This window comes from Macaca mulatta, chromosome 3 (assembly GCF_049350105.2).
Source record: "Macaca mulatta isolate MMU2019108-1 chromosome 3, T2T-MMU8v2.0, whole genome shotgun sequence".
NCBI lineage: Eukaryota > Metazoa > Chordata > Mammalia > Primates > Cercopithecidae > Macaca > Macaca mulatta.
This window is the reverse complement of record NC_133408.1, coordinates 86,550,512-86,567,988: the sequence shown is the minus strand read 5'-3', so window position 1 is coordinate 86,567,988 and position 17,477 is coordinate 86,550,512.

Sequence of the window (17,477 nt, the reverse complement as noted above, 5' to 3'; positions counted from 1 at the left end):
GAAAATAGAATGTCAGCCTTTAGTGTGATTTTTAAGGCTGAAAAAAGTGCAGTGATGTAGAAGCTACTTCTCCCAAGGCAGAAGGTACCTCTCAACATGGCACTGCTGGCAAAGTGAGGAACCATTGTAAAGAAATCCCTTTGGAGTGGAAAAAGTGAAAAGATGCCATTTCCTTGAAACTGGGAGATTCTTTGAGTTTATAATTCAGGTTGTCACATGTGTTAACTAGCCCTATCTTTATGTTTCATAATCTCTTACAGAATTATCACTTTACGTAGCACTTGTATGGTGCATCATCACTTTTTTCTTTAATTCAACACTCACTGAGCATCTTCCACATGTCAGCCATTATGCTAAGCAGTGGGAATGGAAAGATAATTAAGATGTAGACCCTGACATCAAGGTGTTTGCTGTCTAACAAAGGAGACAGATGTCCCCCGAGATGACTATTCTAAAAAGATGAGTTCTGTTAACAGAGTTTCTCAATCTTGGCACTATTAATATGTAGGGCTGGATATTTCTTTCTTGTGAAGGCTATGCTGTGCATTGTAAGATGTTTAGCAACATCCCTGGCCACTACCCACTAAATGCCAGTAGCACCCTCCCAGTGTGACAACCAAAAACATCTCCAGACATTGTCAAATATTCCTGGGAGGCAAAATCTCACCTGGTTGTGAACCAACATGCTAAAGCACATACAGGGACTTTTGGAAAGATAGAAAATGGAGTCCTTATTTCATGTAGGGAGTCAAAAAAAAAAAGCAGTTTTTGAGTTAAGCTCTAAAATTTATTTATTCAGCAAATATACTGAGCATCTACCAGATGTAAAGTGCTAGATCATTCATGAAGTGATTTAGGAGTTTCCCAAACAGTGGGGAGACTATTTAGCTGTTCTGTACCCAGAACAGCGCCATGTGTTCAGAAAACTACAAGGTATTTGATAGCTATGGCCTGTGATATATGGGATGGTCAGTAGGAAAATGAAGCTAGAAAATGGAAAATGCCCCAGTTTAAAAAAAAGCCTTGGGCTTCATGCCAAGGGGTTTAGAGTTTGGGGTTTACCCTGTGGATGATGAGAGGTTACTAAAAGATATTAAGCAAGAGATTCTTACAGATGAATCACATTGACTGTTACACAGTTGGTAAAACAGTCTATTGAAAAGTCAAACATCCTGTCAACTACTACCTGCCCTACAACAAATGACCATTGTGTCTGAGTTTCCTCACTGAATGAATCTCACAGATGATCTCTCAGAGCTGAGTTTCCTGGGTTTACAGATCCTTAAGGAAAATTCATTTCTGCCCTTTCCTATGGAAGACTTGCCTTTCCAATAGCTGTGAGGTGCAACATCATTGCCATGTGTATTAGAAGTCCTGCCATCCAAGCTGGAAAAGGAAGAAACAGAGATGGAGGAAAACCCCAAATGGATAAAGCAATTTGCAGAGCCTAACTAGTTTACCGATGCCCTAATTTCTAACTTCCAGCATATAAATTTTTCTTTTTGAAAAGCAAACTTTGCTGCTTGAATCTAGTTTGGATCTAGGTGGTTTGGGGCAGCCTGCCAGGCTCACAGATTAAGTGAAAGTCATTACAGAATGTTTTACGCACATGGGAATCACAGGGATTGTTTGGTGCTAGTTTGGCCCTCCACCATTAATTTTAATTATCTCAAAATGCAAACATGCTGAAATTTCCAGCAGATGACATTATTTTCTCCTTGACATCAGACATAAAAGAAAGAAAAATAAACACAGGACAGTGACAACATTAAGCTGGTAGGCATTTTTCGTTAATATTTCAAATTCAATTCCAGACCAGATTCTCTGTTTTGTCCTAGAGATTAGGGTAGGAAGATTGTCGTCTTGGTCTGATGAAAGCCTTGCCTTTCCAGTTAGCTTAATTAAAGGAAAAAGGGAGGAAGCCAGGAGGAGAACAGTCTGGTTTAGATCAGGGTCAGAGGCTTGGTTTTTACAAACACACCACAGATTTTTGTTGTTTTATGTTTTCAACATTTTTCTGGTTCTTGGTAGAAAGTCCAGTTCCGTTTTCAAAATGAACTAACCCCATAGGTCCAGTGACTTGGCACTTTTGTTAAGTGTTTGGTGTTTCTGATAACAGTAGATCAGAGCCAGGAAGATTCTGTAGATTCCATCATAGTCTCAGGACACTGAGAGATGATGGGTAGCTACCATGGTAAACTAGCAATGTGGATACCCTAGTTCTCAAGGTCTATAACTAGTACCAGAATTAGATCATTTATCAAAACTTTCTTATACCATTTAAAAATTAATTGGTAAATTCTATCTGCTGTGGAGACTATGTTCATGCTAGGTCTCTTTACTTCCTCTTGCTATATAATATGTCATTTACTGTATATTATAAGAAATGCTAAGTGTGTTCAGCTATATACCTAGGGTAACCAACTCATCTTGACTTGTCTGGGACTTTCCTCATTTGCCTAAGACCTTCCTGGTTTTAACAATGAAAGTCCTCCATCCTGGGAAATCCCTTCATCCCTGGTAAACCAGGATAGTTGGTCACCCTAGTTGACTATATATCAATTGCATATATACATTATATAGTTGGTGCTTGAGAAGAGCTAATGAGTCACAGCCGTTTCTTACCAAATGAAAGAAGAAAGTCTTCTTACTGTGACCACAAAAGGCTAAAACACACAACTATATTTTACTTGTGACTAACACATTGAAAATAACCAAATATTAAAAAGGCTTTTTGAAAGAAATCAACTTTATTGATAGTTTGTTTACAATAAACTGCATTGATTTCAAGTATAAATTTCAATGAATTCTGACAAATGTATACAACACATAAACACCACCACAATCAAAATAAAAACTTTTTTTAAAATTTAAAAGTGTCCTTTCCTAGTCAATTTCCCACTCCTCTACCGTAGCATAATTCTGTGATCAATTTTATGCTAATAATTTGGAAAATATCAATTGAAGAAATTATTTTTAAGACTATGATTACTAAAAGAATTGATTCAGAAAGAAGAAAAAGAAATAAGCCAAAAACTATGCAATACATTTTAAAAGTTGGAAAACAGTGTCAGATGGTTTAAAGGAACTTAATTTTCAGGCCATTTGAATTTCTGTAATGCATAGAAAAGGATGAGTCAATTCTCAATTAATTTTCTTAACTAATAGTAAAATCTGACAATGAAATAAAAGGGGTCAGGGGAAGAGAGAGAGAGACTGAGACTAGAAGCCAAATGCACTTGTCAATTACATGTAAAAAGTCTAAATCACATTATACCCGTTCAATTTCAGTAGTATGTTAAAAGAATAATACAACACAATCTAAGAAATTTAATTACAGGAATTAAGGAGTTATTTAATATTAGAGTTAACTTATTGGGATAATATATAGATCAACTAGTCTATCTTATCCCCCAAATCTATAAACTCAGTGCAATTTAAATAAACTGTAAGTTGAATATTTTTCTTGAATTTGGCAAATGAATTCTAAAATCAATCTGCAAGAAGAAATAGGCAAAGATAGCAAATAAAATATTGGAGGGGGAATAAAGAAGGGAAAAACTGATCTGCAAAATATGAAGCATCATAATGACAAAATTTAGTTCTGGTGCCAACATAGAGCAGTGGGACAGAATTAAAATGTCCTAAAGAGATGTATACAAAGAAGGGTGGCATTTTTCATGTTTCTTGCATCTAAGAGAGCCCATGTGACAAGTTCTGGCCAATAGATGAAGAATGCTACTTTCATGCCTGACCTACAAAAGGTCCTGTAGAACCTTTCATACTCTCTCTTTTCTTCTTCACAGCTCACAGTGAAGGACCCTGAGAGGGCAGAGCCACATAATGGAATGAGCCGGGATCCCTGAGTCCACCTAGGGCAGAGATGTGCAGAAGAGCCACCCAGGTGGCGTTGTGCTGGTAAATGTTTAGTGACCCATTTGAGGTGTCGGGGGAGGCTCTAACTGGTAACATTTGTAAATTTCTGTAATGCATCCCTCCACCATGGCTGCTTTTAGGCAACCAAGGTGATGTCACTGAACACAGTTTGGTGTGGATGTACATCATCAGTTCATCACGATCCAAGATGAACCAGCCCTAGCATACCACTACCCCTAACCCACATATAACTGTGTCATAATTTAAAAAAAAACATATTGGGTTAAACCTTCGAGATTTGGGGGTTGTTTGTTATAGCAACTAGGTAGTGTTAACCTAGCTAATGTAATCCAGTACTTAGAAAATTATGAGAAGCAATCTACTTCATTTTAGTGTAGCTGTTACATCAAAATTTGACAATATAATAGAGGAAAGCAAACATAAACAGTCCTTTGTAAACATGAACAATAAATGTCTTACATAAGCTTTAAAGTTCTTAAACAAAACCCAATTAGTCAAACAAGCAACAAGCAAATATTTGTGTGCAAGTTAAATTTATTGTGAGGATGCAAGAATGATTTAGAGTTAGAAATTCCATTAATAATTGATAACAGTAGGTTCAAAGACAAAAAGTATATTAGCATTATAATAGGTCCTGAAAAAGCAACACACATTCTCCATGTTGAAAAAACAACAACAAAAGCTCTACTAAGAATAAGTGAATGTTTCTATAATATGAGAAAGAATATGGATACTAAATAGCCAGTGTCATAATTCATGCTAAAATATGAGAATTCAGAAACAAGAGAAAGATGTCCATTCTTTTTTATTTTATTTAACACTGTTCTGAAGTCCTAGCTATGCAAATTACACAATCAATGGAAGTTCAATAATTACTCTGGGAAGGAAGAAGAAACAAATCCCATTATTTATGATTGTACATACAGAAAACCCTAAGATTCATGGAAAATCTATTACAACAAACACGTAAAACACACACACACACACACACACACACACACACACAATAGCTGTTATATCCTGCCCAGTATCTTTCAAGCCTAGAATGGAATTTGAAGATGCAAGATGTTTCCACATAAGCCTGTTGAAAATGCAGACAGAGCCCAGAGTAACGAGGAGGTGTCTTTGCCTGATTCTCTCTTCCCTCTTTCTAGCCTGTGCATTTGCATTCTTCTCCTCTCCCTCCTCTCTCTCTCTCTCCCTTTTTATCTCTCCTTCACAAACACAAACATATAGCCCTTGGGCATCTGCTAGATAGAAGGAGAATCAAATTCTCTGCTCTTTTCTCTTGCTTATGGAGAAAAATAGAGGCATAGACCTGACAAAGTGTTTGCATTTGATTGGAAATATTTTAAAGGAAAAAAAATAGTTAATTTTGAAGCTTCCTCTGAATTTTCCTATTTTTAAGGATGGGGCCTTTTTTGGCTTAGCAGATCACTCTGATGAGTGTAATGCCAGGATGAAGCACAGTGATCATGTTTGGAAGAGAACACATAGAGAAGCTCAGAGACTGATGTGATCTGAAGTACAAAAATCCTCAGCATTAGGAATGGTCAGATACTGGAGAGAAATGGATCAGGACCTGGGTGAGAGGAGAAGAAAGTCAGTAAGTCTGGCAACATCATGGGAGAGTTGGGTTAGGAGAAAAGGGTGCAAAGCAAGGCAAAAACCCTACTAGCCCATGTATCTTTCAGAGCCAACTGTTCATGAAAGATGTCTGCACATGTCTACTTTCTTTCCCCCAATTCACACTTCAAAGAATTCCAATCTAGTTCTCTCCCCAGAGACATCTCTGATCCTGCCCTTGTCCAAACCGACTACTACATCCATACTCCAAATCCAACATTTATTTTCTTGACCATTTTATTCGACCTCTCAGTGGCACTCAAAGCAGTTAATCATACAGTCAGCTATTTGCACTTTCCTGCGTGACTTCTCTGCGCTCCCTTCCTTTTCACAGTGTACCCTCTCTTGGTACACATTGCTGGGCAGGACAATCCTGATGTTGAAAGTCTGTGGAGTTGCAAGTACAATAAAAATTACATAAAATAATAAATTTCAAATGCAGTGACATTGTATACAGATCATGGGGGTCACTGATCTAAAGTGATCCTAGACGTGAGAATGGACTGATCTCATTTCATAAAAATGTATACTTTATGTAGAGTTTAATTTAAATTATGGTGATGATATCCAATCATAGCATCTCTCATTGGGACACCCTGGGTTCTTGTCTGTACAAGAGAGAGAAAGAGGGCAGGGAGGATGTGGTCTAAGACCAACCGTGTTGCTGATCTGCAGCCTCATCTGGGTAAGATGTAGCAGATGGGAGAAAAGAAAGCTCCCAGGAGGGAAGATGGCAATTCCAGGATGCCTCATATTGTCTGGACAAATGAACCTAAAGCCAAAAGATCAGCTTGATTTGTTCTGCCACAGACTTATAGTTCTCCGAATGCACAAGGCACACAGGTAAGCATCCTTCCCTGAAGCCACCATCACAAACAACCCCCTACCCGCATCAAGAATTCAAGAATGCCCCTCAAGATCTCATTTCTATTGTATCCGTGACCTACCCCTTTTTGCTGCCTCCAGAGCCCAGCAGTTCATTTTCTTACTCAGATAAAAATTCACCCAAGTACTATCCAGTGTGGCCACATGGAGTGACATGAGGGTTCAGGAGGCTCAAGGAGGCTCAGAGCCCTGTTGAAAAGTCAGTTAATGCAGGTTTTATACCTGGCATTGTGGAGAAACCAAGCTTCGCAGATGCAATCCTAGTCATGGAGAATATAACCATGTACTTGGAGGAGACCAGTCACACATCTAAAAAAAAGGAGAATATGAGTGCAAGGGAACATCAGTAAAGCTTCAGGGATTGTGAGCAAACAAGGCACAGAGATGAACAGGGCACCATCCAGACAAGGGACTGGGATGGCTTCATTGAAAAATGGGACTTGAGCTGGACTTGGAGTGGCATGTAGGATTTGGAAGTGTGTTGAGGAAGGAGGGATTCCAGTGACAAGGACAGGGGCTGTGCTGACCACTGGTTCCTTTGGGAGGGAGCCCCCGACTCTCCAAACATCTCCTTTCTTTATCATGTTGATCACATCAAGCAGCCTTCATTCCCTGAAGAGAAGGCTCATGTCTGACTCCATACAAGATGCAAAACTCAACACTTGTTGAATTAGGGATGGAGGAAGTCTGAGTGTGGCTTGTAGCTGGACTCCTAACAGACAAAATTGGATCTCCCCTCTCTATGACTCTGTTTTTCTCTCATTATCTCTCCTGGTGTGAGTCTGCCCTGTACTTTGTATAACACTGTTCTGGTGGAGGACATATGTTTTATACTGGAATCCATCAAAAGCACCACCTGCTTGTGACTCCTTGGGAGCCCCAACTATGCTCTCACTAGCTTGTGCATGGGATGGGATTACAAACTGTAAATCAAAAGAGAAGGCTACAGAATAATTAGCCACTGACATGACTCGAGTGATAACCAGTGAGCATGGACCTAGTACTGAAACACATGAGCTGCCTATCAGACCTGTCAGGGCAGACATGTCCGAGACCAAGTTTTCACTCAGATTCTGCAAAGACTGAGCATTTAGTATTGTTTGTCTGGGAGGCCTTGTGCTGCCAATCAGCAGCACTAGAGACTGACTTCCCCAGAGAGCACACAGAAGAACATAAGCTGCCCCAGCTCTCCCTCCTGCAGTGCATGCCTTGCCCACAGCCCTGGAGATAGTCTGAATATCTCGACATCCACTGTTTACTTCACTTTGTACGTAGTTTCCCTTACCTGGCAAAGCAAGGGCAATTAAAACTATTTTCCTCATTTATCTCACTTTCCCGGAATGGAAATTCTAGTCCCCGTTTCAATTGTCTACACATCATTTCCACAGGTAGCTCCACTTATACAGTGACTTCCGTCCCCAAAGACCTACTTCTGTGCACATTCTCCACTTTTGCCACCATTCGATTCCATTTGATATCTTCACTGGTATGTATGCATGTATCTAAACATTTCCCAGAAGGAACTGGAACTGAGATATATATATATATATATAACTGAGATATATATATATATATATAAAATATATATACACACACTTTAGACATAGTCTTGCTCTGTCGCCCAGGATGGAGTGCAGTGGCACCATCTCGGCTCATTGCAACCTCTGCCCCCTGGGTTCAAGCCATTCTCCTGCTTCAGCCTTCCAAGTAGCTAAGATGATGGGCATACACAACCACACCCGGATAATTTTTTTATTTTTGGTAGAGACAAGGTTTCGCCATGTTGGTCAGGCTGGTCTCGGACTCCTGACCTCAAGTGATCCACCCCCCTCGGCCTCCCAAAGTGCTGGGATTACATGCATGAGGCACCGCGCCCAGCCAATGGTTGGATCTTGAGTACTTTCTGTTCATAACTATTGAGAAATTACTGCAAAGGCTTTGGACAACCCCCTCACCCTGTAATGAAGGGCACTGTGTGAGGCTTTGCCCTCCAGGCACAAGTAATTTTCTTAATTAAATATCCTCCTGTGGGAATGCAATGACCAACATATAGTCTGAACAATAACTTAATAGGGATGAGAAAACACCTTTTAGCTAATCTACTTCTTGAACTGAAATCACAGTGTCATGTTGAAGTTGCTTCAAAGCTGGCCAAAGATTACCTCTAGGAAGAGTGTTTATAAAGTCCTGTGAAAAAGTTCAGAAGGCTTCTTGAACATTAAATGAGTCTTACAACACAAGGTTCTAATGAGTTATTGTAATTGCAAATGAACTAGAAACAGATGGATTACATTTCCTATTGAAATACATAAGGGATTGAAAATTAAAGGAAAAAAAAGAATGATTGGCAAAATACAATTTGGGGCTTGGCAAAAGCCAGCCACTTGGAATAATCATATCTAGTATGTGCCACGCCCAAAGTGTAGCCAGGTCAGCTAGAAGGGTGCTCTGTGGAAGTCCAATGTTGAGTGGCAGATGCAGGTGAGGCCTGGGTATGTGGTGGAGATTCTGGAATGCAGCTGCCAGATGAAAAGGAGGACTAGGGACAAAAGAGGCGGAGCGGGTGAGGTAGGGCAGGGAAATGCATTGGAGCGGGTATCGGAGGAGAAAGACAGACATGGAACACAGGCAGTTGACTTTGTGGAAGAATTTGGAGACTAGAAGCCCCTTCTTCCCTCACCCCTACCCTAGCTCCTCCCACCACCACCTGCCAGGCATGAGAAAGGGTTAGCTTGTTCTTTGAAAAGGACACTGGCACCTAGAGGTGGGGCTGGGCATCCAGATGTGCTTAAGTGCGGTGACTGAGTATGAGAGGAGATTTGAATGGGGCAATGAATTACACGCAAACTTCTCCCCTGGAAAGCAGGCAGAAGAATACAATCTGAATGAGAGAATATAAAACATGAACATCAGATATAAACTATGAAAAATGCTTTGTCTTCAATCTTCTCCCCAAAGTTAAATAAAGCCATTTGTTGGAAGCAATGAGGTTTGCTGGGCAGATGAAACCATCAGATTTCTTGGGAGACGTTGACACGAAGGGGTTAGCTACAGAGAAAGAAAAACAGGAGGAATCCAGTCCAACTCCAGGAGGATGTGGCTTAAAGTCCAAGCTAGGTTACCGCAAAATTTGGAAATATGAAAAATTTCCGTTTGCCTCTTTGTCAGGACTTTCTTTCCCACACAACTACATTAGTAGGAAATTCTCCAGCTAAGGCCAGCCTGCCTCCATCTCTTTAGCAACATCCTTGTAAGCTTGTTATAGGCTCTCAGTCCCTCGAGTCCAGGATATTGACTAAATAAGCCATGCAGGTGTTTGGGGACCTAGCAGAACTATAGGCTAAGAAGCACCTTTGTTTGCCTAATATATTTTTTTCCTTTTTTTTTTTTTTTTTTTGAGACGGAGTCTCACTCTGTCGCCCAGGCTGGAGTGCAATGGCGCAATCTCAGCTCACAGCAAGCTCCACCTCCTGAGTTCACGCCATTCTCCTGCCTCAGCCTCCTGAGTTGCTGGGACCACAGGTGCCTGCCACCACACTCGGCTAATTATTTGTATTTTTAGTAGAGACGTGGTTTCTCCGTGTTAACCAAGATGGTCTCGATCTCTTGAACTCATGATCCGCCCACCTCAGCCTCCCAAAGTGTTTTTTTTTTCTTTTTAAAACACTGCACACATCTTAGCCTCACAATATCATGTCACAGCTGTGTCCCCAATCCCTTTCACTTCACACTTGAAATATTCAACTGAAATAGTGGAAAAGTAAAAGTTACAAAGTAACATAAGCTCTACTCAAAGAAATGATGGATAAATAAGAAACAAATGTAATTGGTCATTTCTCAAACATTTTGTGATGACTCTGTCCTTATGTGATTCGTTTTTGGCACAGATTTCAGAATCTTTAAGGCCACTGTATTTAGGTTACATTTTATAATGTCATAACCTTATAATTAACATATTGAACATGCCCATGTTTTTCTTCTACCCTGCCTAACAGCTTAGTTTGGACAAGGGAAATGTAGATAAGAAACTATTAATTATCTGCCAGAAAGGAGAAAAAAAGGCTACTTATCTTTTGGAGTAAAATAGATCTGAGCACACATAAGAATTATAACTATTTTTGCATAAAATAAATAGTCTCCTTTTGGTATTATCAAGAAGGCGTGGTGAGTTGTCATTTATCTTGTACTCCCAGCCCGCACTCTTGATCCTACTGTAACCCTTATTATTTGCAAAAGATGAAAGCAAGATCAGAATTTTGTGGAGCTGGGAATTGGACTGTAGTTTTGTTACAATAACAGTCAATGTCCTTGAAAGTGTCTCACTCATGAAGACTGGTCTATTATGATTCTCTGGTATTTGGCATTTGGTATCAAGTCCAGCTGGATGAAATTATATCTGGGAAATTATCATCTATCTGATGCCAGTCTTCGAGTGGCACCAAAGCCCCCTTCATCTGGTAGGCATTTAAAGGAAGTTCTGGAATCCTTGAGGACTTCTCAGCCCCCACTGAGTACAGTGCACTTCAGATAAACGACCTTTCAAGCTGATCTCATCTTTAAAGCTCTGGGCCTGGAGAGGAGAGGCTGAGAGATGGGCTGTCCTGCCTGAGTCACTCCTTGTGGTCAAGCCAACAGGACAATGGTGAGCTTCTGCTTTGAGAACAGGTACATACATGTGCTGTCCTGAGGACCCCTCCCCTTGCTCACCCAAGTGAAGGAACCTTAGAGATGGCAAACGTGAAGAGCTGATTTATCTCTGCAGCTCCTGGGAGTTAGGAGTGGAACCGCATTTGCATCCCTCTCCAGCCAGAGAAACTGGGGGACCTTCACACTGGCCAGTTGGATACGTGGAAGAAGAAATAAAGTTCATAACTTTGGGGATGCAAAGGAAACCGTTTTCATGATTCCCCAAAAAGCTAATCACAGGAGAGTTCTGTGAAGTTGGCCAAGGGCATGCTTCGAGAATGATAGATTTAACGTTTGCTTTCTTTGGCCTGGATGTTTCCCAGAGTCTCCTTATATCTTTTCTTGATACATAATGTGCATTCTAAGGGAGGCAAGGGAGGACTGTAACTTGGCACAATCTTCCTTACATGTAAATCCCTAAACTGAAATGAAAGATTGTATGATACACTCACACAGAGAAGATGACGGGAAGGGAAATAAAGAGGGGGAAATCATCTATAAATTTTAATACAACTCTAACTTAATTTAGTATAACAGTCCTGTGATTTAATAAAGCACATATTAAATAATGAAAAAGTGCTTTCTTGAAATGGCCTTCAGTAAATATTGTCAACAATAACTGACCTTTTCTTTATTGTCATAAATGTCCCTGCCAATACTACCAGATATGTAATCAAAGAATATCCAGAACTCCAGTTACTGCTCTGTTTTGCCACATGTGATTTGGACCCTTCAGTCACAAATATAAGATGAAGGCTATTTACAGACACCTTTCCTTTGGCAGACACTAATTAAGCATGAGAAAGATAATGAGACAACTTTGATAAACGAAGAATGAAGCAGAAACAAATGGCTCTTTCCAGGGTATTCCCAGAACTCTGGCCTTGAAAGATGGGGCAAAGCAGGAATGTCAGGAATTGCAGGCATGAGGATGGAGGTGGCTGGAGATAGTCCATACCCAGACCAGACAGCCACTGCAGAGCGCCGTGTGACATAGACTGGGGAGAAACCAGAAAGTCAGGGGGAAGGGAAAAGCAAAGTTCAGAGTCCTGGACAGAGTCCAGACCAACATCCTTCCTACTGCAGAGCTTTAGGTGGTGGACCCACAGTGGGATGTCTCATGGACGCCTTTCACGACACAGATTTGGCGCTCACTCTGTGTCAAGTAAGGGGCCAGGCACCAGGGGTATATGCCAGATTTCCCACTGATGGTTGAGCTCCAGGCTCTATAAGCCTACAAAGGCTGGCTCAAGGAGACCAGCTGTGAACACTCATGGCCCTGCAGGCCACCCTATGCCAGCTCCAGTGCTGGCAGGTTTTCACCTCACCTGCATTATTTTCTGCTTTTGCTGTATTTTGAAAGACAAACAGAAGATTATTGAACAAATACTGAAGTAGTCATTGGGATTACAGGGAACCACATGGTCAAAGGAGGTGATGGGCGAACAATGAATCTGTGTGTCCCAGGAGCTGTCAGTGTGCACATGGCTGGTCTATAGCATGGTAAAGGTAGAGGGAGGAGGAGGGCAATGAATGTCAGTTTATGAAGGGTGAAGGTCGTCAAAGGATTCCAATTAGGAAGCTGTCACCTACTAGCCTTCTGCTTTAAGAAGACCAGCCTGGCCGGGCGTGGTGGTTCACAACTGTAATCCCAGCACTTTGGAAGGCCAAGGCAGGTGGATCACCTGAAGTCAGGAGTTTGAGACCAGCCTGGCCAACATGGTGAAACCCTGGCTCTAAAATTAGCAGGTGTGATGGTGGATGCCTGTAATCCCAGCTACCCAGAAAACTGAGGCAGGAGAATCACTTGAACCCAGGAGGCAGAGGTTGCAGTGAGCCGAGATGGAGCCACTGCACTCTAGCCTGGGTAACAAGAGTGAAACTCCATCTCAATTAAAATCAACAAAAAAAAGAAGACCAGGCTGACTACAACCCCAGGGACAGTCAGTGTCTTACACAGATCTTCTGGAATCTGATATTATAGAATTTGAGGAGCCTTTTTTAAGCAAAACAATTCAAAACCAAGAATATATAATTAGGTATAAAACTGAACACTTATTTAGAATGAGAAGATAAAACTCAAAAAAAAATAGAAACTTTAGAATGATGATAAATACCACAACCATAGGTTAAAACATGAGAATTCCAATAAATCTCTTTTGCAGAACTCTCATCAAGGAGGAAAGAAAAATGTATGAGGCCTGTATAATTGTATACACAGCATGGCATGCTATATTCCTGAAAGGAGACAACTTCTGTTTTGACTAGCTGTCATTGAAAACAAAGTCCTCTGCTTACAATTTTACATATCTGACTTTGGAAGAATTTTCCAGAGACCAGCTTCCTGTTTTGTACATTTCAAACTTTGCTTCTCCTTGATTCTGCGTAAACGTCTGGTATCAGATGCTGCAGGACAAATTCATATCACCAGATGACGTTTGACCCTCCACTTCCTGTCACGAGGCTGGGTGCGTCAGTGCAGGGGGCCGTAGGAGTATTCCTAGAAGCCGTTCCTACACCAAGATGACTAGTAATAACTTAACTGCATTCAGAAACAACTACCAACCACAAAAATATCCCCTACTGAACCCAAACTAAATATATTCGCAACTCAGCTTCCCTTTAGCTGGGGCCCCAAAGTGCTGGTGACGACGCTGACACCCCAACAGTAGATGCAAGGAGGGGAAGTTGAAACAGAAAGGGGAAGCAGTCTTAACCAATTATGGCTAAATATAGCTCACTTTTAATATATTTTACAAAAATATGTGACCATGTGAACACATTGCAAGGCCTCCCCCCAGCTCTTAGAAGGGACCGTACAAGTGACGCCCTGAGCTGAAGTTTATTAGTTTATTAGCTAACAGGTAGATCTTTCTCTGAGGATCCACAGATCTATCTGGTGGTCTGACTGCAGCTTAGGATCCCAATCTGGAGTAACAGTAAGTGGCTGTAGAAGCCAATGGTCAGAGGCGAGGCAGTGCCATTGTAGTGGAAGGGATACGTTCGAATGGTAATTAGCAGGTGGAACCAGGATGATTACAGTTTGGAAGAGGACAGAGTAAAAAATGTGGCACCATCTAGTCTGGCACTTGCCCCTCTTAATTTATCCAAAACATTGAACAACACTCAATAACTTGTGCCAGGCATAGTGCTTGCTGCCAAGCAGAGGGGAGGGTGTGTGACCTGGGCTGTGAACTCATACTGGCTGGCTCGCTCTAGCATCCCCTGCCAGCCTCAGCCGCGGAGGATGTCTGTTTCTCCTTTACTCAGTCAGCAAGGGATCTTTCTCTTTGTTCTTACGAATGAGGCCACCCATTAAGATGTGTCTAGATACTTCGGCTCCCAGGTCACACCCAACTATTGCCTCCTTTTGATCCAATATATACTTTTTCCATAAACTGGTCAAAACCCAGACTTACACAGAGACGGAAAGAGGACCATAATTTCAAATTGCAAGGGGAATACTCGGTAAAACTCAGTTTTAAAATCTCGAATGTATATATTTTTGGCCTGATTTCCCACTCTGAACCCCCAAATCAGTAAAAACACAAGGTGAATACAGACAGGAAAGAGAAAGGAGAAAACATGTCAGCCAGCCCATAGGCATGACCCTGGGGCCCTGGGGGAAAAGAGAAAGCAGGCACTTTCCCAGCATTAGGGCTGCACCACCACAGCAATGATGCCCTGAGAACATGAAAGCCAGCAGTAGGGGAAACCCCACCAAACATGTGAGATCCGCAGTCTAGGGATTACTCCCCGCCAGGCACTCAATCTTTGCACAAATCTTACAGCAAACGTGCTCCTTTCACAGTAAGCCTTTGCTGCTTCTCAAATAATCCCGAAAGGAGAGTTGCTGGATGTCCCATAATGAATAAAACTGCTGATAGGAATGGAAAAAGTTTATGAAGGATTTGTAAACCCAAAATACCATATGTGGAGTAGGAACATTTTATTTATACCTTTGCCTGATACTTCGCCCTGCGCGCACAGGATTATGGAAGAAATATATGGACGCCTGCTGGCCCAGAATTCTCTCAGGCCTTCCCCACCAGCCTGCAGGGAGCGCCGCTGACCCTGGGCCAAACGTCGATCCGTAGCACAAAATTCCTTTCCAAGTTGAAAGGAAAAGTAATAGAGAGTAGAATTTAAAATAGCAAACACAGTCCCGTATATTTTGTTTCTGTTTCACTCTACAAATAAAATAAGCCTAAATGGCCTCTTTTGGCATAAGATTATAGGCTAAAAAATAAATCCACAGCATATTATATAATAAGATAAGAATAATTAAGAACAATATATTTCCTTTTAAGAATCCTGATGGATAACCTTTAAGATGTTTTGAAGGTTGTGTTCAGGCCACACACATGATAGGCAATATTTTATCTTTCTTTTTTACAAAGAAAGAAAGCTAATTTTGCTTAAAATAGAAGGAGGTCTATGGGTCTTGCCTTTACCAAAGAAATAAACTTTGTTAATCACACAAAATCATCTCTAACTATTTCAAGGAAATTAGAAGAAAAGCCAAACAGGGAGGCCTGTATGCACATCCACTTGCAATGTCTGTGGACAGGGAGAAGGAGCTCAGTGGATCCTTGGTAGAAATAGCATCTTGTTTGCTGACTTTCTGTGATTCCAGAGCTCCTATGGAACCCAGAGGCTGGGCAGGGTGCACAGGATATAAAATCTACAAGGAACACAGACTTCAATTCCAGTCTGCATTTTACCTCTACTTCTATTCAGGAGTCCACATGTGGCTTTGACCTCAGCAGATTTTCATTCCTCGAGCCCTCTTTTCCATGAGTACGGAAATAGAATGAATGGGCTGCACGTAGCCAGCCTCTAGGAACAGGGAAAAGAGGGTCCTTCTCCTTCAGGAGTGTCCCCTCCACTAAGAAAGGTGTAGAAGGAGCAGAAATATCCTGCACTGCCAAGCTCTGCTACCACGTGGCCCTCCTTTTGGGGAGGAGCATGGCTGGAATAAGAGCAAGGTAAGAAAGTGAGACTCTACCATAAGCCAGCAATGTCACAGCTGTTTATCAGACGCGCTGTCTGCTTTAATCCTTGTCACAGCTCTGTGAGACAGGCGTCACGTTATCCCATCAATGTGAAGTGAACAGAGGCTAGGAGACCTTAAATAACTCACCTAGATCACCTCATGTGAGGGCTAATTCTATGTGTCAGGTTGGCTAGGCCACGGTACCCAGATTTGGTCAAACACTAGTCTAGGCATTTCTGGGAAGGTACTTTAGAGATGCAAGTAACACTTAAATGAATAGATTTCGAGTAACGCAGATGTCCCTCCATAATGTGTTTGGCCCCCATCCAATCAGTGGAAAGCTTAAATAGAACAAAAGACAGAAGTCCCAGAGGAAGAGGGGATTCTGTGGCAGATCGCTTTCGGCCTCCAGCTGCAACCCCAGCCCTTCTCTAGGTCTCCAGCCTGCTGGACTTGGCCTGTGGATTTTGGAATTACCAGCCCTCAATTATGTGTGAGCCAATTCCTTGAAATAAATCTCAATCGCAGCCTCTCTCAATCAATTGATCTATCTATCTAGCTATACATCACCAATAGATAGATGTACAGATCTCTGTATACATCCTATTTCCTTTTTTCTACCTATCTTCCGTCTATCTATCTATCCATCTATCTATCTGCTATCTGTCTATCTCTCCTATTGGTTCTGTTTCTATGGAGAATTCTAACACACTTTGCCACTGCTGGACCCAGGATTCAAGTAAAATTTGGTCTGATTCCAGGGCTCACGCTCTTTTCCCAACACCTTGATGTTACCATGTTTGGCTTAGACTTAACAACACGATGTTTAATCTACTCCCTCATTCATTCAGGAAATATTTATAAAGTACCTCTTGTGTCCTTGGTTCTGTACTAAATTCTAGAAATCCACCAGAAAGGTATAAACATGGCCCCTGCCCTCACAGAGCTCAGAAATGACTGCCAAGAAAGCTTGCACTTCCAATATGCAGCCAGAGTAGAAGTGGGAGAATTAGTAGATATTTAAGTTGAGACCTGGAGAGTGAACTTGAATTAGCCCAGTAAGAAAGAGGAAGGTGATTCAGGCAGAAGGAATTGTGTGTGCAAAGATTCAGAGGTGAGAGAGAGTGAGAAACTGGAGGTAACCCACTAAACTTGAGGCTTTGAGGGTCCCAGGTTGAGAGGCAGACACAGGTCTGGGAGTGAGCAGTGCCAGCTCTCCTTCTGTAGCCTGTGAGGACCTGTTCAGGCTTTGGGGTGAGAAGAGAACACTGGATGGATCACAGTCAAAGATGACTATGGCTTTCTCTAAGATCCCAGCTAAAGATGACTGTGGCTGAGAGTGAGGGGAAGGTTGGGAAAGGGGAGGCAGGTGGAGGCCAGGACACTT